The 24,015-nt window shown below is 42.2% G+C and overlaps 1 protein-coding gene across 5 annotated transcripts in view; it reads left to right on the top strand.

The window, feature by feature from the left end:
• Positions 1 to 24,015, top strand: part of USP54 (ubiquitin specific peptidase 54) — a 103,390-nt gene that overhangs the window by 7,300 nt on the left and 72,075 nt on the right. The window contains exon 1 of one of the 5 annotated variants that reach the window (XM_079975082.1): positions 14,551 to 14,611. The exons of the other annotated variants lie outside the window; for them this stretch is intronic. The gene's annotated coding sequence lies outside the window, so the exon portion shown is untranslated. Of the gene's footprint in view, positions 1 to 14,550; positions 14,612 to 24,015 lie in introns of those variants that run through there. 5 annotated transcript variants of the gene reach the window in all.

Raw genomic sequence — 24,015 nt, 5'->3', positions numbered from 1 at the left:
TATGGTGTAGTTGGTGAAGACAACCAAAAGAGCATACTTCTCCCTCTGCATTCGCCATGTCCTCAAGTTAGTTTCTGAACACCTATTGTCCTTACTCTAGAAGTGAAGTGGTGTACATCTTTTCAGTTGTGGCACTGCAACGCTAAGAGAGGTCCAACTGGTCTCCTCTAGATGAGCAGTGAAAACCTGATTATTTAGCAAGGCTTGCGTGATGAGTTGATACTGCTTGACTGGTCAGTTTAGATGTAGTTTTAAGCGTAGATTTCTGTGTAGCAATCTCTGTTGCTTCTCCCTGACTTTGTAGATTATTATGGCTTATTGTTGTTTTAATCTTGTATAGACTTTGTTGGTAGTGGAGGTCCTTGAATCCTAAATTTGTTGTATTAAATGGTCAAATAAATAATGAACTGCTGTTGGTTGATCATGTATGTGGGGCTAGCTCATCTTGGTTGTGACCTGGGTGAGCAAAGTATATATAAGGAAATAGTCTCAAGGCATATGGTGCAGTAATTTTGCTAAAACTAACATTTCTAGGTTTCATCATGTGGACGGTAGCCTCAAATGTTCTGTGTGCTGCTTTTAATTTCCATGAAAGAAATATGGGAAATAAATGTAATAATTATGAAAACAAATGCCCATTCCCTCCTCTGTTCCCATTACATTTTTGTATTACGTGAGAATGATAGCATACCTCACAGAATTCATTGGATCTTTGATTACATTTTGTCTGGGGGGGAAAGAGAGTTCTGTCGAACTTGAAAGTACCCAATTTTCCCAGCAAAAGTAATGGCTATGATGACACTATTAGCATTGAAAATCTTGATAGTCTCCGTAGCTTCTGTTGAGACTACCAATTAATTTCTCACAGCTGTTGAACAATCTTTTTTCTTGAACTATGAGCTATCTTACGTTAAACCAGTGCCTTGCCGTTGAAAAGTAGTGTATCCTGTTACCAATCCCTTGAGCCACCCAGATGCCTCTTTATCCCAAATCTTACTTGATCTCTGCTCCAGACTCTACCATGTCCATTTAACAACACATTAAGACTGCCTGCTCTGGATGTGAGTAAACGGTTGGTTAAATATAGAAACGGTTTCTTATTTAGTGAAGATTTCCATGACAAATCCTTGTGGATCATCATATAAACACAACCATATGGCCAAGTTCAGTATTATCTTAAAACGATTAGCTTGGTAAAGATGAATGTATTGCCGAAAATGCTTTTCTTATTTCAAACATTACAGATTGTGGACAAAACAGAGTGTTTCCGGAAGTGGCAGAGAGATATTTCTAAATTTGTCTGGCAGGGCAAAAAGCCCAGAATTAAGTTTAAGATATTAACTGATGCGAAAGAAAGAGGGGGCTTTGCCCTGCCAGACTTAAGGCTGTACTATGAATCAGCAGCTTTTTGCTGGTTGAAAGATTGGCTGCTTCTCGAAGACACTGATGTACTAGATCTGGAAGGTTTTGACAATGCGTTTGGTTGGCATGCATATTTATGGTATGACAAGGTTAAGATCAATAAGAATTTCAAGAACCATATTGTCAGAAAAGCAGTGTTTAATGTCTGGACAAAATACAAAGACTTATTGGAAAACAAAACTCCAAGGTGGCTTTCACCATTGGAAGCTAAGGCCCGGAAAAGACTCAATATGGAGGCCAAATGGCCGAAGTATTGGGAAATATTAGAAAAAGATGGAGATAATTGGAAATTGCAGAGTCAGGAGAAAATGAAAGACAAAGTGCGAGATTGGTTACATTATGCTCAGATTAAAGAAGTTTTTAAACTTGATAAAAAGTTAGGATTCCAGGTGGAAAAATCGAAGTTAGAAACGGAACTGTTAGAGCCTAAGACTAAGGTACTCTCAAGAATGTATAACTTGCTGTTAAAATGGAACACACAAGATGAAATGGTTAAATCGGCTATGATAAAGTGGGCACAGGACATTGGGTATAATATTATGTTTGAGGACTGGGAAAAGTTATGGACCATTGGGCTGAATTTCACTGCATGTAATGCTTTGAAAGAAAATGTAATGAAAATGATATATAGATGGTACATGACCCCAGTCAAACTTGCAAAAATATACCACTTGTCTGATAATAAGTGTTGGAAATGCAGGGAAAGTGAAGGAACGTTCTTTCACCTCTGGTGGACTTGCCCTAGGGTTAAGGCCTTCTGGGAAATGATATACAATGAGCTGAAAAAGGTATTTAAGTATACCTTCCCTAAGAAACCAGAGGCCTTCCTTTTGGGCATCGTTGACCAGAGGGTGCTAAGGAATGACCGAACATTTTTTATGTATGCAACAATAGCAGCAAGGATACTCGTTGCGAAGCATTGGAAAACCCAAGATCTACCCACACTGGAAGAATGGCAGATGCAACTGATAGACTATATGGAACTGGCTGAGATGACTGGCAGAATTCGAGACCTGGGAGAGGAGACGGTGGAAGAAGATTGGAAGAAATTTAAGGACTATTTGCAAAAATATTGTAAACTGTATGAATGTTAAGGAGGATGCTTGATCACAAACAACTTGGCACCATTGAATTAGATAAACTGAACTATGAAGATAAGCTAAATTTAGGAAAAAATCAACTTTTAGATAATGATTAGGCTAAACTAAAAAGTTTTAAAAAGTCAAATGAATATATCTAAAATTTAAGATATAACATTGGAAAATTAGATAAGGTGGGGACAAAGTGATAAATTGCTGAATTAATTTTTATATCTTGGAACGTAGGAGAGGGAGATGTGAGGAAGTCCAAAAAGGATAAGAAAATATGTTATGTTTTTTGTATGTTTCGTTTATTATGTTATAATTTAAAAAAAACAAAAACTATTAATAAATATTATATATATATAAAAAAATTAAAACGATTAGCTTGGAGCTTAATACTGTCATTAACTGAAAAATACATCATTTTATTTGTATTCCACCTTTCCATAGTTCTAACCATGCTCAAGGCAGCTTACAACATGAAGACAATTGCATAATTACAAACATAACCAAAAGGAGCCTTAAATAATAAATAAAACATCAAAAAGTACATAACAAAATGGAACAATTTCCACATAAATCATAAGAAATAAAAGAAAGATACAAATGATTAATATCAATACCAGCATCAACCCTCAAGCGAACCCCCTAAACAGTATTCCAGCCCAAGATTGAATTCACAGCTTTTGCGACTGGCTTGTGTCAAGCTATTGATAATTATATGTAAAAAAAGTTGCCGTAAGCATAAATAAAAGAACATTATCACACATTCATTAATTTCTTGATCTCATGAGATCTTATTGATTGTTGTTTTATTTAGTGTTCATTGATGATGTTTAATGGAACCTAACTGGAGCTTTTTTGTTTTTGTTTTTGTTTTTTTTAAAAAAGGGAAGAAAACTGTTGGATAACATCCTTCCCACATTGATTTTAAAAGCTACTTCAAGCAAAGCAGTTCACACAAATGCATACTTACTAACCCCTCAATTATACCTGTTTTGTTTATTTTTAAATAGTTTCTGGGATGGACAGACTTTAGTTGTGGCCAATTTCATACCAATTTGCTTGGCACCATTCTATCTGTCATTGCAACTGATTGTTACCCCTTCATTTGTATAAATGCATTATAATATGGATTGTTTTTCTATTCTATATTAGCAAGTGAGAGCAAGTATGATTTAGTGGTTTGAGTGCTTGACTAGGACCTGAGAGGCCAGGGCTCAGATCCTCACTCAGTCATGAAGATCACTGGGGGCCTTGTGCCAGTCATGGTCTGTCAGCCTAACCTACCACAGGGGTATTGTGAGGATAATATGAAGAGGAAAGAAATATGTACACCACCTTGAGATCCTTGGAGGAAAAGTGGGATCTAAACACAATAACCCACCTTTTTATCATTACAGCAAGCTAGCAACTGATTGATTGCTCAAATTTATATTGAACTGTTTGCTCCAGTGTGTAACACTTCACATTTACTTAAGATGGATCTCATTTGCCTATTTGCTTCTTTTTGGAGCTGTTCACAATTTGTGTTTTCACCATCCTAATATAAGTAATCCGGGGCAATCTGCAAACTGGACTTCCTTTCAGCTTAGCATTTACACAGATCATTTATTATTAAGTTAAATCATATGTTTGTCCTCATTATTTTTATGATATTCAAATATCTTTTTCGGTCCATTGTGTCTTTGCTGTAAGAGTTTTCAATTTCACTGTTTAGTTAAATCCAGAGACTTTTTTTTCCATGGAGAAAGTCTATTAGGTATATGCATGTCAACAGTACTGGTTGGACAGTGTTCCAAACTCCCATTGTTCTAGGTGCATTTTGTGACGGGGAATTTCATTAGTGCATGCAATTTCTGAGCTCTGGGTGCAGTACTATGCCTAAGATTTCAGATTAAACTGCAGAATGGAAAGAAAAGAGAACCCTTTTCTGCCTCTCCCCTTCTAGCTACTCTCTGAAGACTGGAGAAGAGATCCTCTTAAGAATATTAGGGGGGGTAGGCAGGGGAAGGAATAGACCATATGAAAATTGAACATAATATTTTAGCTGCGGTTCGTTCATTTTCAGCTTTGTATTATTATTATTATTATTATTATTATTATTATTATTATAAAGCACACCTAGACATTCCGCTGTTGCGCCCATAACCTAGGTTTAAGGTGCCATTTAGCTCCTATCTTTCATATCTCAGTTTCTAACACTGAAGTTGGAGAATCTTTTCAAGCGAATCTAAGACAACATTTGACTGAAATTTGTAAAATTTAATAGACACTATTGGTTAGATTAGTGCTTGTACTCTTTGGAATTGCAACTTCTTCTTTTGTTTAGCCAGGTTTCTCTTTCCCAGTTTTCTCTGCATGCTGTCCAGTTGAGCCTTTCTGTTTATTGATATGTTTCAACTCAGAGAGATATTTTCCAAGCAGTGGTGGCTGTGGTGATGTGCTACAAACTCTATTTTGCAGCGCTACGAAAGGCTCCATGTTTCTGTTGTTGTCAGCTGACTAGAGCCAAGGCCCTTTGTTTTTCCATTGTTTTTTCTACCAAGTGGGATGTTGATGGAATTGATTGAAATGTATTGAAGTGTTTAGTGCTGATTGTGGTTGGGAAGTCAGCTCTGAAAGGAAACTCATTGTTCTGAATGATGTGTCCTGCGGTTTCATATTTAGCTGTCAAAATAAAGATTTCTCTCCAGGGCCAAGCTAAAAAAAAAAAAAAAAAAGTAGAATTGCTAATTTACCATATGCTTACAGGGCATTTGTCCTCTTTCGATGTATTTTAGAATAAATATTAGATTTTGTAAAATTGCTGGGGGGGGGGGAAGGAAAGCTCCCAACAATGCTACAATTCTCTCACAAATTAATTTCCACCCTTTGCAGAGGCACTAGCCACAGTACCAGTATTTGGTACTGGTAGTGAGGGCTGAAAGTATCCCAGATACATGGTTTCCCTTATACCAAAACCATTATTTGTGTTTTTACCTCATTGCCTTGATATTATTTCCCCATCCATGTTTAGAGAGAGCTTATAAAAATAAATCTGATGACATTCAAATAGAAGCAGCCTTACAATTGTCTGTGTCTGGTTTTGGGATGTCAAACTGGAAGCTATTGCTGAGAGGTAGGTCGTAGAATTTTCCTTATCATGGAAATGTTTGTGAAGGTCTGATTACACAAGGTTCTTGTGTGTGGGTGCTTTGGGGAGGTGGGTACCTAGATCAGTATTACCTTAGTGCTGTCTGCTCACAAGTTCTTACATGTTCCTTATCTTGAAGCAGCAGGTCAGCACCTGCTGGGAGATCTTTTGTTGAATAGTCTTGACTGTCTTTTTCCCTCCCAAAGAGCTAAAGTCTTTGAATATTATTGGGAAATTTATTTCTAGGTAAGTGTCAGTCAAGAAATTCTGCTGGAAGGGTGGGGGGATTCCTTTGCTTAGTGTGAGATTGGGTTTAGCAGAGCTCGATGGATTTGGCTGCCAAGAAATCGGCAGCTATTTAACTGAGTCTTGCTATGCAACTTTAAAGATTTGCTGCGGCTGTGCTGAATCAAGTTCAATAGCTCAATGTGCAAAATAATGGCAATATTGTTCCATTCATATTAGTAAAGCAAGAGCTGAGATCTTGTGTACTATCAAATAGCTGTTTATTTCAATATCTGACTTGTGTAGTCAAAACAAAATTTCAGAACAGAACATTATGCTGGTAAAGAAAGTCAATTGATAGATGTAGTCTTAAGGATTAAGATTAAAGTCTGTGTTCAGAATCAAAGTTATGGCAAAATAGTTTTGCTTAACTGGTTTAGTGATCTCAGCCCAAAGCACCCAGTCAGTTCAGAATTTAATGTCTGCATATCTGTCAGCATATAGATAACTTGCTCCAATAACAAATGGGCTCAGTTCTCCTAATCTAACATCTGCAATGCTCTGACTTACTAAATTCATGTTGATATGGGTGGGGGGGAGACTATTGGAAAACTGTGACAAGGACCTCGAGTGTATTTGAGAGAATGGAACTAATCAAATTTTCTTTTTTATGTTTGTTTTTAACTTGCTTTATTATTGTGCTCAAGAGAAAATGGCATAACATTAAACTGTTGTATGTTTTGAGTGTTTGAGAAAAAGTTGGCCATGTCTAAGTGTATTGATCCTTATATTATGTAGATGTCCATTGTGTACATCCTGGAGGTCTAAGTAGGAGGAGATACAGATTAGGAAATTACGTGGATCGAAGAGGCTTCCTACCCTTGCAGAAAACAAACAAACAGAAGGTTGGAATGGCCTCCCCACCTGAAAATCCAAATTCCCCCCCAAACGTCTGCAGGTTGTGAAAACCCAATAAATGTCCCAGCTGAGTGGGAATTTGAACTTGGGTTTCCCTCCTCTTAGTCTAGCCCTCTAACCACAAGTTTCCATTGCCTCCTTTTAAATGATTTTATGTAGGAATGTGTGTGTGAGAGTTGAACAATAAAGCAGATCGTGTATAGGAGAGCTACCAACTACCCAGGGCAAATGTTTTCTTTCATCTGGAGAAAGCTCACTGCCATCATCTAATAACTTTTCATCCGAAACTTATGTTGTATCTCTTTACAAAAAATCCTGTGTGTATTCTTCAGTGGCAAAAATTGAAGTGAAATCACTGGGACCTGCTTTTTAAGAGATGCATTTTGATGACAATCATGAAAATACAACCACCTTCTAATTTTGTGTGTGTCATTATGTGTCAGAGAACTCTTGTCACTTCTCAGTAGACCATATTTGTAGAGTCAAGTCTTATGGTTAGCTACTGTTTTAAGAGATACAAAAGAAGTAAAACTTGTAACATTTTAGATGTAAAAGGAATTAGCCTGTTATTGCTGTGTTGTGTTTGGAGTATTTAACATGCAGGTTGAAGAACCTGCTTCCTTCCTGCTGCCATAGAGTATATCAGCAGCAGAGCACATGGGTAACCTTTGCTATCTGGGTAAGGGAAGCCATGTGCATTCCCTCAGCTTAACAAGGCCCCCAGTGAATGTTTTAAAGGACAATGTTTGTTCTGTCATTTTGGTGAAAAGAGCGAGGCTTTACCTCCACTGCCAAAAGTAATCTGGTGGGGAGGGGTGGAATTGTGATTTAAAAAGAAAAAGGGCCTCTTTCTGCCTGAGACCAGTTCATCTCTCTGCTCAGCAACAATTGTTCCTAGGACAAAAGGCTACTAAGATCACTCTTGGCTACTGAAATGGAGCCAGCCTCTAAGGGTGGATACATTGCAGAGGGGAAGGAAAGGAGTGATACCACAGTTTTAAAAAATTGATTTATAATGACCCCATAGTTTGGACAATAAATACTACAAGAACCAAAACTCCCTTTTTCTTTCCTTCTCCTGACAATTCCTTGCTGGTGTGTGTGTATAGTATGCTTGCCACTTTTTTATGCAAAACCTGTTGGGATATTGTCTGTAAAAGTTTGCTTTAACTTGGACAGCAGATCTTCCCACAGATTTCCTTAGCATATTCTAAAACTTTTAATGAGGAAGACGAGGCCTTCAGGCACAGAAGAACAAGCATGGTTTGGATTTCAGTTTGCTTTGTCAACTAAATAGTAGAACAAGGATAACTAACATGAGGAGCCATTATTAGGGATAATGGGGTTTCAGTCCTGCCCTCTTTTCTTCCCAACCCTATACGGCATATAACACCAGTGTCTCACAACAAATTTAACTGAAGAACCTGAAGAAAGAGACAATGCATGTGTTTTTTAAAACGAGGGGAAATTATTGTTTTATTTTAAAAAAGAAAAGGAGTGTTCAGCAGCCCCCAGTATTTAAAGAGCCCAAACCCCATTACATCATTAGAACCAGAACATAAACTGGAAAAGAGCAAAAAATATCAATGTTTGGTCCAGATCATAGGTCCATAGGTACCATAGACTGTATGGATGATTCACTAAATGATTGTAGGATGACGTGTGTACCTGAGCTTATGGCCTCAAATTCACTTTATCTTATATGCTGCTTTATTACAAAAATGATGGCTGGACTACTGATCCTAAACGGAATAGTTGCCCAACCTCCAGAAACCACCGCTCTCAAATGACTCTCAACTGCCTCGCATTCAAACTCCCTTTCAAATCCTCATCCAATCATCACTCACCACCAGAATTCCACAATCTCTCTTTCCCCCTCCCTCCTTAACATTCCCATAATAATCCTGATACAATTACCTTAATAACCTTATCACATTCAATATTTTATACACGCTGCTCCCTATAACCATACTGTTCGAAGCACTTGAGCTTCCCATTCCTGATTCCTAGGAAATGGGTGGTGAGCAAACTGCAGGTTCTCCATCCCTGTTCTAAAAACCAGATGTCTTCCCCCAAATGATCCTGGGAATTGTAGTTTGTTAGGGGTTTGGGGGATTGTAGGTCCGTGAGAGGGAAGCAACAATGGCACGAATCATTTCGGGGGAAGTCATGTGCTTTAAAGGCATATTGGATGCAATGAAGGAATCTCAACTAGGTGATCCATGGCTGATGGCCATCCAAGCTCTGCTTAAAAACCTCCAAGGAAGGAGAGTCACTGCTTCAGGCCCTAAGGGCCTCTGGAGCAGGAGACAGCAAGCTTGCTCAATCCTCCATGTGACAGCCCTTTATACTTTAGTTATTGAAAAGGCTGCATGGTGTGGATCTCATATCAGTGTTATGAGAGTGTAAGCAACACATTTCTCTCCCCTTTCTCCACACCATGAAGAATTGCAATGGTAACCAGAAGGCTGGAGTTTGGAGCCCAGCCAGGGCTGGCTGTGGGCAGGATCTTTGTTTTGCCGGGGGGTTGACTAGACGACCCTTGAGGTCCCTTCCACCTCTGCCATGCTCTGATTATATCAAGCAGCTAAAGGAACAAAAAGATGCTTCTGAAACATTTGGGAATCATAGGCACATTCTCCCCACCAGTGGCTTCCGGCAAGAGCTTGCATCTTCCTTAGGAGAGAGGCAGTCCAGAACAAGGAGGGAAAGGCTCAGAGTTCAGGTAGGTGGAAATGCCAATTGAATGCCCTATACTATAGGAATGCTTCCTTCCCGTGTCCACCACCCTCATGTGCCAGACTGGTGCTAGCATGGCTGGGAGCCAGGTGCCTGCTTATTCCTCCATTTTCTTTGCAGGGGGGAACCTTTCCCCAACATATACTTTGTTCTGACCAAATCCCTGAAGAGATGTGATGACCCTCAGGTACTGGGGCAGAGGGAAGCAAGGGGTCCTTATGAAACACATTTGGGGAGTCTGTGGCTTCCAGGAGGTGCTTTTCAGAAGCATTGCTCCCTCCAACAGGAGAGGCTGAGCATAGCCATCACAGCTAGTTGCCTTTGATAGGCCTCTCCTCCATGCAATTGTCTAGCCCTCTTTGAAAGCCATCCCATCCAAGATGCTCTTGTGGTGCATCTGATTCTCCTGTGGTTCCTTGCTCCTGCAAGGAGATGACTATGGTGAGATCCTTTGGTTAACATCTATCTGGGCTGGAAAATATTAAAGAATCAGAGGACTGGTGAGCTTCGCTTGAAGCACAACTGATCAAAGGCAGGCAGATCTGTTAGCATCTTGATAAAGATGCTCAAACAGCAAAGGATGCTATCATACCCCGCAAGCATCTCAGAAAAAGCTCCCAAGCTGATGGAGAAGAGAGCAGTTAAGTGGTCAGTGGGACTCCAGGTTGCCGTTTCCAGATCCCACCACAGCCCTTCCAAGTTGCCCAAGAAATCAATGCCACAACAGTTTTTTCCTCACACCTCCTCCCCATGATCCCTCATGGGGCCTTCTCAGACATATGCTGTGTCTGAACCAGCAGATCCCACCAAACAAAGTAATTTGAGGACCCAGTCAGAAAAGGAGTGTGCACAGTCATACCATAAATAAGCAAAATAACTAAACAGGTACTAGAAGTCACCCCAGAACTGGTCCTACTGAACATCTTCCAAGATAACAATGCCCACTCGCACTAGAAAGAGCTCATAACCCACCGACAGCATACAATTCAATATGGCTAACTTAACCTGACAACACTCCTCACCCATGCACAAACAAATCCCACTGCAGCCAGGCAAAGAAGAAGAAGAAGAGTTTGGATTTGATATCCCGCCTTTCACTCCCCTTCAGGAGTCTCGAAGCGGCTAACAATCTCCTTTCCCTTCCTCCCCCACAACAAACACTCTGTGAGGTGAGTGGGGCTGAGAGACTTCAAAGAAGTGTGACTAGCCCAAGGTCACCCAGCAGCTGCATGTGGAAGAGCGGAGATGTGAACCCGGTTCCCCAGATTACGAGACTACCGCTCTTAACCACTACACCACAGTGGCTCTCCCTCACTGGCCAAAGGTTTGAATCCCCATGGCGGGGTGAGCTCCCATTGCTCGGTCCCAGCTCCTGCCAACCTAGCAGTTTGAAAGCAAGTGCAAGTAGATAAATACCGTATTTTTCGGTCTATAGGGTGCACCTGACCATAGGGCGCACCTAGTTTTCAGAGGGGGAAATCAAGGAAAAAAATATGATCCCCCCCCCCAGCTCTGGGAACAGCGGACAGGCTGCACGCAGCCTGTGCACTTCTCCCAGACCTTCTCCCTGCTATTGCTATTGCGGGAGGTGGGGGAATTCCCCCATATCCCGCAACAGCCCACAGGAGGGAGAAGGGACTGATTCGGTCAGACAGTCCCTTCTCCCTCCTTGGGCAAAAGCCCCCAAGAGCGGCGCACTCTTTAAAGGCTGCGTGGCTCCTGCGGGCTTTTCTAGGAGGTGGGGGAATTCCCCCATCTCCCACAAAAGCCCACAGGAGCCGTGCACCCTTTAAAGAGCGCGCAGCTCCTGTGGGCTTTTCGACCGAGCTTGTGGGGCTGGCGGTGGGGGGAAGCGCTGCTTTCCCCCACTGCCAGCCTCAAAACCAGGTCGGGGAGCAGCACAAAGGCTGCCCCCCGAGCCTGTGGGGATGGCGGTGGGGGGAACCGCTGCTTTCGCTACCACCAGCCTCAAAACCAACTCGGGGTGCAACGCAAAGGCGTCACGCGCCTTCCCGCTGCCCCCTGAGCCTGTGGGGCTGGCGGTGGGGGGAAGCGCTGCTTTCCCCCACCGCCAGCCTCAAAGACCAGACCCTCCTGGCCTCAGCGAAAGCAACGCGAAGCCTCCGGAGCGCAGGCATCGGAGGCTTCGCGTTGCTATCGCTGAAGCCAGGGAGCCTGCATTCGCTCTATAGGACGCACACACATTTCCCCTTAATTTTTGGAGGGGAAAAAGTGTGTCCTATAGAGCGAAAAATACAGTAGCTTCCTCTGGCAGGAAGGTAAACGCTGTTTCCACGTGCTGCTCTGGTTTCGGTGTTCCGCTGCACCAGAAGTGGCTCAGTCATGCTGGCCACATGACCTGGAAAAACTGCGGACAAACGCCGGCTCCCTCGGCCTGTAAAGCGAGATGAGCACTGCAACCCCAGAGTCGTCTGCGACTGGATTTAACTGTCGGGTCCTTTACCTTTACTTTTTTAGGAATATTAAACACCTGTATATGGTTGCTAGCAATTTTTAATGAAAGTAGCTTGTGTTCTTTATTACTAATCCATACCCTGCAACATTTCACAGATAAAGATTTGACACCTGCATGTAACACCTCCCATACTGTTAAATATGGTGGTTTAATATATTTAATATTACCCCTCTTTTCTCTGCAATAGCTTGTCCTGCACTGGTTTAAAATCTGATAAGAGTCTGTTTGGTTTTGGGGCTAAAATTATACTTGAAAAACAATGAGTTTTCTCTTGGGTTATTAAGAATCAAAAGGAGCTTCACCAACATATGCAGTTGCTGTCTGTGCACTGCATGGTGCTTTAGTGTTTCTGCGCACATGTCTACATGCATATAAAGAGACAAGATGCATCCACCACCCCACTTCTTGTGAGCCTGGGAAGAGAGCTAAATATGGAAAACTGACAGCAGCTCTGGCAACTCCCACTAAAATTTTTTTATCAAGACTTCCCCCAAAGGCAAATATAGAGACAGTGATTGTACAGGAAATATAGATAATCAGAGCATATGCTGAATAAGCATGTGCTGTGCAAGAACAACACTCTTAGGCATTTATGGTGGGAACATAATTTCAAAAGTTACAGAATACAGAGCATCTTTAGGCATGGGGTCGAAATTAGGGATGTACCAAGCATGTCGATGGAATGTCTTTATACAATATAGTCACTTTTTTTCAGATTCCTTCTTTAAAACAGGGATTAAAAATTCCTAACTCAATTACATGAACCCAGCCTTAGACCAATGAGTGTATTGATGGAGGTAACTCAAAACTCGTTTATAGTAGATTATTCTAAAACAGGCTTCCCTAACATGATGATTTCCAGATGTTGGACTACATCACTGCAATACCTCAAGAATGCCCTCTCTGCATATAAACCAACCTAGACTGTGTTCATAATCTGAGGCCTTTCTTTGTGTGCCTCCTCCATGTGAGGTCCAGAGAGTGGCAACATGAGAATGGGCCTTTGCTGCAGTGGCTCCCAGTTTGTGGAATTTTCTCCCCAGGAAGGTTCATCTGGTGCCTTATATATCTTTAGGCACCAGGCAGAAATATTCCTCTTCAACCAGACCTTTGGCTGATTAATATTCTACAGCTTTTTCAATGTATTTGTAGGAGGGGGGTTATTGTATTGTTGTTTCTGTTTCAGCTATTTATTTGTGCTTTTATCTCGTGTTTTTAGCTTATGAGATGCCCTGAGACCTTTTGATGAAGGGTGGTATATAAATCTAATAAAGAATATATCATCCCTAACCACTGCTGGCTGTGGCAGATGTGAGCTGAAATGGAACAATATCTGGAGGGCACTAGGGACTTGGCTAGATTGGTAAAGAAAAAGTGTTTTATATGTGTTGTATAGGTGCTATAACACTGTGACACTAGATGGCACTGTGGAGTCCTGTCTTTCCATACCGGATATCCCTGTCTGTGTTTAACTGAATTGCTTCTTTGACATGTCTAGATCCAGCCCAGCTTAGAGAAGACTGCTTTAGGAAGTGAGCAAACAGATTCTTCTTACTCATAAACTCATGCACACACACAATCCAACAATCTTTCTTTCTCATGTTCTATTCACCTAAGCAGGTGGGCAGGGCTAAGGTTGCTGGTTTGACCACAACACAGCCTTGAGCCTCATATACTAGGAAAAGATAGCCTAACATGAAGTGTAATGTGGATATGTTGCTGCTACTGTACCACACTACTCTGCATCTATGTTCTCCCCTTGCAGGCCAATTGCCACCACTGTGTTCCTCCACCTTTTCTCTATCCAGGTCAGTTGTGTACACACAATTTAAAGAAGAAAGAGGAGGGGTTGGAATGGTGTTAAAATCTGGCCTGGCAAGCTTACACTTATTCATCCTTTGTTGCCTGTGGAAAGCAAAAAACTGAGTGCTAGTCAGTCAATTCACAGCAGACAGGAAGAAAAAATCCTGGGTGTGTTTGTATTATTTGTTTGCTGAATTGTGACCATAGATCATATTTATATTATATATTGCAGTAGAGATAGTAGGACTAGGAAAAGGGACATTTTTGTAGTGACTAGAGGAGGAAATGGAGGTAAAATATTCAGAGCTAAAATGTTTTTGAAATCTTAGTCTCTAATATGAAAGAGAGATTTCTCTCATCTACCTTTACGCATTTGGGGCAGAATTATGGGACTAAACTGCATTGTCTTTGGTTTATTGCTTGTTATAGAGGAATTGTGGATTGTCATCTGCGTTTCAGCGAAAAATGACATTTCTTTGCTGTGGGTCCCCCCCCCCCAAAGGAGCAATTTACATCCAGGCTGAGCAGAGCAGAGCAGGAAAAATGCAGAAATTGAATGATTACGGGAGTATGTTCTGCAGTGCTGAGAACACACTGGCAAGGGCGGTCTCTGGCTGTCACTTTAAAAAAAAAATGACATGCTTGTTGGAGGAGGGGCAGTTTCCTGAGAATCAGGTGCATGTCTGTAGAGATGATGTCATCTTTCTAAGTAGACCTGCTTGAGAGAGACGGATGCAGAGGAGGGAATGATTTCCTAATTGCAGATCTCCAGCTGGGAGGAGTAAGAAATGGATAGAGCACAGGCAGTTTGTAAGTATTAAAAATATTGCTGAAGTCATCTGCAGTCTTCAGGAATTAATTGCTGTGTGAAGGTGATACAAAGAGCATGCTTCTTAATCGAGGACTGGAAAGACACTGGTTTGAAAATGTGTTTTTTAAAAAATTACTAGTGCCCCATGTTTAGAGGTAACATTTCTTAGGTTTCTTCCTAATGACAGTAAGTGTCATATGCTTTCTTCCTAGGGAAAAAAGCATGCTGTGTGGCTTATTGAGTAATTTTATCTGCCTTTTCATACTGCCTTCTTCATACGAAGAGGCAGTGCTGTAGCACTCACTTGTGGTAAAATGTAGTCCTGTATTGATGAGAAATGCCCTTGCTTGTACCTTGGCTTTTAATTTTTGGCTTGCAAATGTAATTAACACATGCAAGATGGACAAGAACAACAAAAGTTAGCTGCTTTCTTGTCTTTGATATCAGCTGTCAGCCTGCTTTGTGGTCTGTGATGTGATTGTTGGACTGTGCTGAAATAGTTCTGGCATTGCACCACATTATCTAGGTGAACAGAGGGTCTCTAAATAGTGGCTTCATGGTGACTTGTTAGCCATTCTTCTCAGTATTCTCTTTCTTCTGATTCAGAAATAACCAGGCCTCTGCAGACTCCATAGGCACCCACATACACAAAGAGAAGCAGTTAGTGCTAGTGGATAGGTATGGTAGGTTTTGAACTGTAATAGTAGACCTAAATTAAGCTAGCCCAGAACCTAGAAAGACTGCAGTTACAGCATATGGCTGTAGTGGATTGTTGTTTGCTCTGACACGTGTAAATTTCAGGAGGAAGTGAAATGTTTACTTTTGATGAAAGCAGTACTTTAAGGGAAGAGAATCTGCAATTGGATTGAAAGACTAGCAGAACTTACTGGCTATTTCAGAAAAGGTTCTTTGTGTACACTACTTGCATCTTTAGTGTTTATAGTATCTACCAGGTATGAAGCAGTGAACATAAGTAAAATGTACCTGCTGTTGTGTCTTGTGAAGTTGAAAGTAGAATTATGGTTTGGTGGAGAAAGTTGCTATAGGCAGTGGGGTACTGGCATATAGATAGAAACAGGCAGTGTGGAATGGCACCCCTAGGTGAGCTGAGTTTCAGTGTGAAGAGGCCCCGAGTTTATATACAAGGAAGGTAATTGGTTCATCCTGTTCACATGACTCCTTTGCCAGAAGAATTCTGCTTGAGGTTTCCATCTGATGACTTGAAAGGCCTGCAAGCTCCTATTCCGATGAACTCTCCTGCTAGCACAGCATGTTAAGGGAACAGGAACCTGACTCTCAGTGTTCTGATGTGAATGCTCCAGCCCCTGACAAGAATGCTGCACTTATGAGTTGGTGCTGCCTCAGTTTTTTTCTCCCATCGTCCCTTTTGATGCTTATCAGCACATGGCTTTCAGTAGGTTCTAGGGCACACACATGCCCTGTTGTGGCTGTCTTACTGCCTGAGATTATTCCATCAGCTTCATAGGGTCACAGGAGAAGAAAGTACCTGATCTTTGGGTAGGCCCATTTCTACAGAGCTAACTATCCCTTACTGTAAGACCTGTAAGACCTATTGCAGATAGACCTGTAAGACCTATTGCAGTCGTTAAGAGTCGTCAACAGGCTCATCACAGCTATCTGCCAATCACCCAATCCCACCACCCTTCTGAGTAATACCCCTCCCCACCTTCTCACTATATAGAAGGGTCTGGTGACTTCTGTTTCAGTGTATCTGAAGAAGTGTGCATGCACACGAAAGCTCATACCAAGAACTAACTTAGTTGGTCTTTAAGGTGCTACTGGAAGGAATTTTTTTTTATTTTGTTTTGACTATGGCAGACCAACACGGCTACCTATCTGTAATTATCCCTTACTGATTTGGTGTGTATTTATTATAGGTTGAAGATGTACATTTGGAAGTTGGATTCATGAATGGAGGGGAGCCATGGATTCAGAACTACTAGAGGCAAATGGACTTGCTTTAGCCCAACATAAAACATGTTCTGAAAATGTACACTGTTCATTAGAAAGGGAGTTCATTAGCTGTGTTCTTAAGCTTTAATAATTACATAGTAACCGTTAAGAGCTGCAAGTTTAGTTGAGAGCTAGGAATCCACCTCCTGTAGATCCCTAGGTGTACCACTTGTGCCACTTAGAGCTGTGGAGGTGGGGACCCTGCTGTGGGATTTTACAGACCTGCAAATGCTGCTCTACCACTTTGTTTCATGCTGAAGGTAAAGGGCTGTTCTGTTCCAGGTAGTGGTCTCAGCCAGATGAGGTTATAGCTCAAGGTGGTGTTTGTGGGTTGATGTTAGGCACAAATTTGTGTTCAAGCAAGGAAACCAAGGCAAAGTCAAGGACATCCAGGTTCTGGTCTAGCAAGGGAAGATTCAGCTTCTACTAAAGCAAAGACCAGCAAAGTGGAAGCCAGGTTCCAAGGAGGTTGGGGTAGGGAACTTTTTCAACCTGGAGACCACATGCTAGTGGTGGGTAGAACCATAAGCAAAAATGAACAGAACGGTGAATATTAATGTTACCTTTGTATAGTGGGCTTACTGTACTTACCCACACTCTTCTCCATCCAGGCAAGCAATAAGCATTATTAACGACATGTTCTAGCCAGGCAAAGTACTCAAGGAGAGTACACAACAGGGATGGTGAGATGATGTGCCTGGGGAGAATTCTAAGAACCAGACAGAGAGGCACCAAGAGCTGCATTTGGTCCCTGGGCCTGAGATTTCCCATCCCTCCAGTAAGACAAAGTCTAGCAAAGCAGAGATCAAATTCTGCTAAGGCAAGGCAAGCAAAGCAAGTAGCACTGTGGATAGCTCCATTTGCCACTCAGGCTGGAGAGCCAAATGTTGCTTCAGCAACAAGCAAGCCCAAACTGAGCCAGCAGTTAAAGGGTCTTAGTCTGCTTCAGTAGTAGTAGTATTTGTTGTTGTTGTTGTTGTTTGTACTCTGCCCATCTGACTAAGTTGCTCCAGCCACTCTGGGCAGTTTCCAACAGAATATACAAAAACACAACAGAACATCACACATTAAAAGCTTTCTGATACAGGGCTGCCTTAAGATGTCTACAGAAGGTTGTATAATTATTTATCTCTTTGACATCTGCCGGGAGGGTGTTCCATACCATGGGCATCACTACCGAGAAGGCCCTCTGCCTGATTCTCTGTAACATGAGGGAACTACCTGGACCTCAGTTTCTGAGCTGAACAATGGGATGTGGAGACAGTCCTTCAGGCATGCAGGACCAAAGCCGTTTAGGGCATTAAAGGTCACCACCAACCCTTGGAATTGTGCTTAGAAACGTACTGGGAGCCAATGTAGATATTTTAGGACCATTGTTATATGGCCCTGGTGACCATTCCTAGACACTGGTCTAGCAGCCGCATTCTGGATTAATTGTAGTTTCTGAGTCACCTTCAAAGGTACCTCCCTGTAGGGGGCAATGCAGTAGTCTAAGCGGGAGATAACCAGAGCATGTACCACTCTGGGAAGACAGTGGGCAGACAGGCAGGGTCTCACCTAGCATACCAGAAGGAGTCGCTAAACAGTTGCCCAGGACACAGAGTTGACCTTCGCCTTTATGGACAGCTGTGAATCCAAAATGACCCCAAGGCTGCACTGCTGGTGCAGTTACCCCATTCAGGACCAGCAAGTCTCCCACACCTGCCCGTCCCCTGTTCCCCAGAAACAGTACTTCTGTCTTGTTGGGATTCAGCCTCAATCCATGGACTGCCATTTCCTCCAGCCACTCACACAGGACATTCACTGCCTTCACTGGTTCTGATTTAAGTGAGAGGTTAAAGGTAAAGGGACCCCTGACCATTAAGTCCAGTCGTGGCCGACTCTGGGGTTGCGGCGCTCATCTCACTTTATTGGCCGAGGGAGCCGGCGTACAGCTTCCGGGTCATGTGGCCAGCATGATTAAGCCGCTTCTGGTGAACCAGAGCAGCACACGGAAATGCCGTTTACCTTCCCGCCGGTGCGGTACCTATTTAACTGCTTGCACTTTGACATGCTTTCAAACTGCTAGGTTGGCAGGAGCAGGGACCAAGTAACGGGAGCTCACCCCATCGCAGGGATTTGAACCACCGACCTTCTGATCAGCAAATCCTAGGCTCTGTGGTTTAACCCACAGTGCCACCCACGTCCCCCCAGTGAGAGGGTAGAGCTGGCTATTATCTGCATACTAGTGGACACTCAGCCCAAACCCCCAGCCATTTTATATAGATGTTAAAAAGCATGGGGGAGTGGATGAAGCCCTGAGGCACCCCACATGTGAATGCCAGGGGTCTTAACACTCACACCCCAACACCACTTTCTGGACATAGCCCAGGAGGAAGGAGTAACCACTGACTGATGGCACAGAAGTGACTGTAGTTTTCTGGAGTCCTCAGAATTTGAGGATGTCAGTGTAACTTTCTCAGGCTGGAGTGATGGTGATGAAACAGTCCGCTCCTATGCTACAGCTTTCTGGACAGTAAAGTTTGACTTATTCCAGGGGCAAATCCCTCACTCAGAATCTCTGGCCCCATACCCCAAAGATGGGGAGTCTGTCCATGGCTCTTGAAAAGGGGACACTTGGAAGAGCATGTATGGCAAGGTGCTAGTGTGTGTGTGTGTGTGTGTGTGTGTGCGCGTATGCGTGTGTGCGCGCACATATACACGAGGAATGAAGTACTGCATATGTGAGAAAGTAGGGTGTTGCTGCATATTTGAGGGTTGATGCGGCATTTATATTTCAAAAGATACCATGGGTTTTCAAGAAGAGATGCCTGTGGCAGCACATTAGCTCATGGACCAAATTGTAGTTCTGTCTGTGTGGTGGTAGGATTTTGCCGTCACCTCTGCTCACATCTTTTCCAGTGTGCTATCTTGCAAAGCCATTGCATACATTCCGCCTCAGTGCACTGAACCCTTGGAGCTAAATGATGCCGCGGAACTTGGATTTGTGGGTCATGCAGTTTGAGTTGGTGCTCCTCAACTGTAGGTTAATAGTTTCAATGTCCATGCCTATTCCAGGCTTTAGTGTTATATGAATTTTTCATAGCAAAATGCCAGGTATGCTAGTAAATTCAAACTGTTCAGAGTAGTAAACTCCTGTGCAGGTGCATTCTCTACCTGTTGGTGGAAGTGACTAGTAGATGTCTTCTTCAGACACTGACTTTGCAATTAATTTCTTCCACTTAGCTTCCCAGTGTAAATTGAGTAAAAGTGTCATATTTGTATTGGAGCAGCTGCACTGAAGTACAGCATAGAAAGATTTCCTATGCTCTGTTGTTATTAATGATAGTTCTTTGTGGTTTCTGTTCAGTCCAGCCTTTGCGATTAAATATGTGCAGGCCATACTACTTGGGAATCCCAGAAAGTTCTGATAGTTGAAAAGGCCTTTGGCTCATGTTTTTCAGGGAGTGTGTGGGAAAGTGTGTGATCTTATACTTGTGTTTTTATAATATCTTTAAACAGGCATAATTACATCTGGGCAGTATTGTTTCACGCCATGCTGCTCATCATGAAGTAAGTGGTAGCTTCTCACGATCTGTTTGAACTGAACAAATCTCAGTGCTTTTTGTGATGAAAATGCCCTCTATTAATAATTTTATGAGCTATAGATCCCAGAACAAATAGCAAAATTAAAGGATAATGCTGAAACTAGGGCTGGGCTAATATTTTGGCCAAGAGTTTTTTTTCAGCCGCTCACAGAGGTTGGGGAAGAAATTGCCCTCAAAAACTGGGGCAAGATGGTGAAAATTAGGAGAAATTAGCAGGTGTACTGTCGAAACGCTGGGGGCAGGGTGACAATGCAGAGCCCCCACGCTGACATATACTGACATGTACTAGGACACTTACCTTTTATTTAAATTACAAGATAACTGAGTATGTGTGCATGAATGTTTCTATGCTTGTGTCCATGCTTCCTTTAATTAATTTTTTAAAAAACCACAATCCTTGTGCAGTTCTGCAGCTGGAGCACTTGAAAGCAATGCAAAAATATTTTGCCATTCCCAGGCTCTCCACAGGTAGCATCACCAGCTGCTCACAGGTCCTTCTGTTTCGAAACACATTCCAGGAAGCACAGGTAATAGTGAGACTGCAGAGCTGCAAAAGCATTGTTGGGGATTTTTGGTGATTAAAGGAAGTGCACACATACACCCTCAGTCATCTCGTAATGTAAATAAAAAGTAAGTGTCACAGCATACCCTTGCTAATTTCTAGGGATTTCCCCAACAGTTGTTCTGCAGGTCAACAATGCTCAGTCTGGTAGAGCTGCCAGGGAATGAGGTGGACAGATGGAATCAATTGCCTCTCCCCCATCCCCATGCTTGTACTGCCTGGTTTGACAGTCAATCAGCATCCTTTCCATCTTGTACTGTCAGTGCTTCATGTTTCGGCTGCTTGCTCTTGGCTGAGAGCTGTAGGATTAAAACCCTTGCTAGGCACAAGCCTTAAATATTACTGGGAGGGGAAATGTTATTGCACCTATTGCTGTGACAGATCTATGGTGTTTAAGGTTTCCTTTGGTTAAACTTCTAAAATATTGTTTATGGAAATATTTAAAACATTTTTATTTATTTTTTTGCAATAAGAGACCATCTTGCTCCCTTCTTTCCAGTGATGTACTGTATTTGGTTATACAGGACATATAAGATTGTGCTTCATTTTCCCATGCTGTTCAGTTCTGTATCCTAACAATGTATACTCAGAAATAAGTTCTACTGAATTCAATGGGATTACTCCCAGGTAAGTGGGGTTAGGAATATACTCCTGCATATTAAACAATTTACCACTATCATTTATACATATTCTGGTTTGGTTATTCTTCCAATTGTTTTTCTCATCTCTCTTTTTATAATTCTCCCCTTTTCGATGAAGAAAAAATAAATATGTTGCTGGCACAGAAGGTAGAAGTGTAAAGGGGAAATTCTAAGAAATTCTGCCAAATACCTTGAAATTTATCTTACATCCCTCTTTTTATATAAAGTATTTGAGCTGCAAGATTAAGAGGTCTTTCACCCATTGATCTACATCAGGAGAGCTTGTGGCTTTCCATTTTTGCAGGATGATATGTTCGGTCCTGTAATAATCACATGCATTCAGTTCTGCAGTCCAGACAGCTGCAACAATAATCTGTTTCTATGATTTTTCCAACTATGGTCCAAGATAAATATCAATACTTTTAAGTTTAGCAGGGCAGTGGGTCTGTGATCAAAGAACCACTGACAGTCTATACTTCCAAGTGGTCTTGAAAGAAAAGAAATGCTGAATTGACAGTAATAAATGCCACAACTCCTTCTATACTCAGTGTAGCTGCACTGAGTATGTGGGGTGGAGAGCGAGATTGTCCTCCACGCCATTGAACTTTTTGTCAATTAACATCACAATCCTAACCATATCTTAAATTGAATTTGGACCCCACTTATACAGTATTTTCAGGAGGTATACAAAGATTAAATATCTGTGGAGATTATTTGACTTAAGATAGAGAGGTTAAAAGAGAATCAGTTTTAAGAAGAAATCTTAATGCAGCTAAATCTAAATACAGTGGTGCCCCGCAAGACGAACGCCTCGCAAGATGGAAAACCCGCTAGACGAAAGGGTTTTCCGTTTTGGAGGCGCTTCGCAAAACGAATTTCCCTATGGGCTTGCTTCGCAAGACGAAAATGTCTTGCGAGTTCCTGCGGGTTTTTTTCCCTTCCCCCCCCTTTTTCTAAGCAGCTAAGCCGCTTATCAGCTGATCCGCTAAGCTGATAAGCCGCTAAAAGCCGCTAAAAGCCGCTAATAGCGCTAATCCGCTAAGCTGTCAATTGGCTTGCTTTGCAAGACGAAAAAACCGCTATACGAAGAGACTCACGGAACGGATTAATTTCATCTTGCGAGGCACCACTGTAATCCTTACTTCTTCCTTAAGGGCAGTTTGACTTTGACTTGGTGAAATTTTGCACTTCCAGGACTGCATCAGTCTAGTACTGGGTGCTGTACTAGATTATTTGATGTTTAGAAAACAAAACTTGTCATTGTAGCTGTAGAGATAGTGTTTGGAAACATAGGTAGTGACTGTCAGAATTCAGGCTCGGTCAGAGGTATGTGCCTATCTCTCCAGGCACCGGCTGAATTCTTTTGACCTCCCTCCGGCGACTCCCGGTAGGAAAAACACACGAGGTCTGTTCCGGCGATTTTCCTCAGGCTGTGAGAAAAACACACCAAACTGCTTCTCCTCCTCCCTGCTCTCCAGCATATCCCCAGGGAGGGGAATCAGACTCAGACAGAAATGTATCTTACATTCTTTTATTCCTGTCTTTACTTCAGTACAGAGAAAACATGTCTGCTCTTTTCAACAAACAGAGAGAAACTCCAAACTCCACCTATGTACATCCTGTACAGGTCATATGACACACACACTGAGCTAACATCCGGTGCTCAGTACAGAATGGACTGCCCCTTTGTTTCCATGGCAACAGTCACACACATCCTGTTTGGCTTTGCAGCCACAAGCAGCTGACTGAGCTGCTGTAGCCTTTGCTTGCTGCAGCATTGCTGCTTTAGAATAACATACTCCCCCTAAAGTATCAATGCGTGCTGCGAGCAAAGCGTCATCCAGAGAAGAAAACAAACAGTTGTTATATGTATAACACTCCCCTGTTGTTTCAGTTCCACCCTTGGAACTACCCGCCACTGGTTTTACCAATGTACCTCTCTGGTTGTGTGACTTCCAAGGAATGAGTGCATCTGCATTACCTTGGTTAGCAACTCTCTGTTGTGCCTTTGTCTCTGACTCAGACACAGCTTCAATTTGACCTTGGTCGTTTACAACAGCAACACATGCAACAGCTTGGTTGGCAAACTCTTTTGAATACCTCTTGGGTGGTACACCCTTCGTTGCTCTCTCAGACCTACGTAAGAGGTGCTGCTCTCCCTTGCTTTCTGGTTCAGCCTCTGAACTCTCTGAAGAACCAGTACTAAGCTTAATCAGTGGTTCATCCTCCTCTTCTGAGGGTCTAGTCATTATGTGAGATTTCTTCTCAATGACTGTGACAACTGAGCTGTCTGAGCTATCGCTGTCATCATCAGTACTACTGAATTCAATAAGATCAAACTCATCATCATCATCATCAGAATCATCATCATCTCCTGTGGGAAATGTGTGAACAATCACTCGCTCCTGTTCAGGAGCACTCTCTAGAAATTTTGTGAGAATCACCTTACCAGATTCAGACAAAATTACTCTGTAGAGACCCTTTTCATAACCCACAAAAATGCCTCTGGCATTCTTTACTCCACCTGGAGCTTCTGTTCTCACATGAGACCCAAAAACCTTGAAATGGGCAACAGAAGGTTTTCTGTGGAACAGTTTCTCAAAAGGAGAACATCCCAAGTCTTTTGAAACCTTTCTCAA

The sequence above is a fragment of the Podarcis cretensis genome (assembly GCF_951804945.1).
Source record: "Podarcis cretensis genome assembly, chromosome: 5".
Classification (NCBI taxonomy): Eukaryota; Metazoa; Chordata; class Lepidosauria; order Squamata; family Lacertidae; genus Podarcis; species Podarcis cretensis.
Note: the sequence above shows the minus strand (reverse complement) of the source record. Positions and strands in the feature narration are given on the sequence as shown.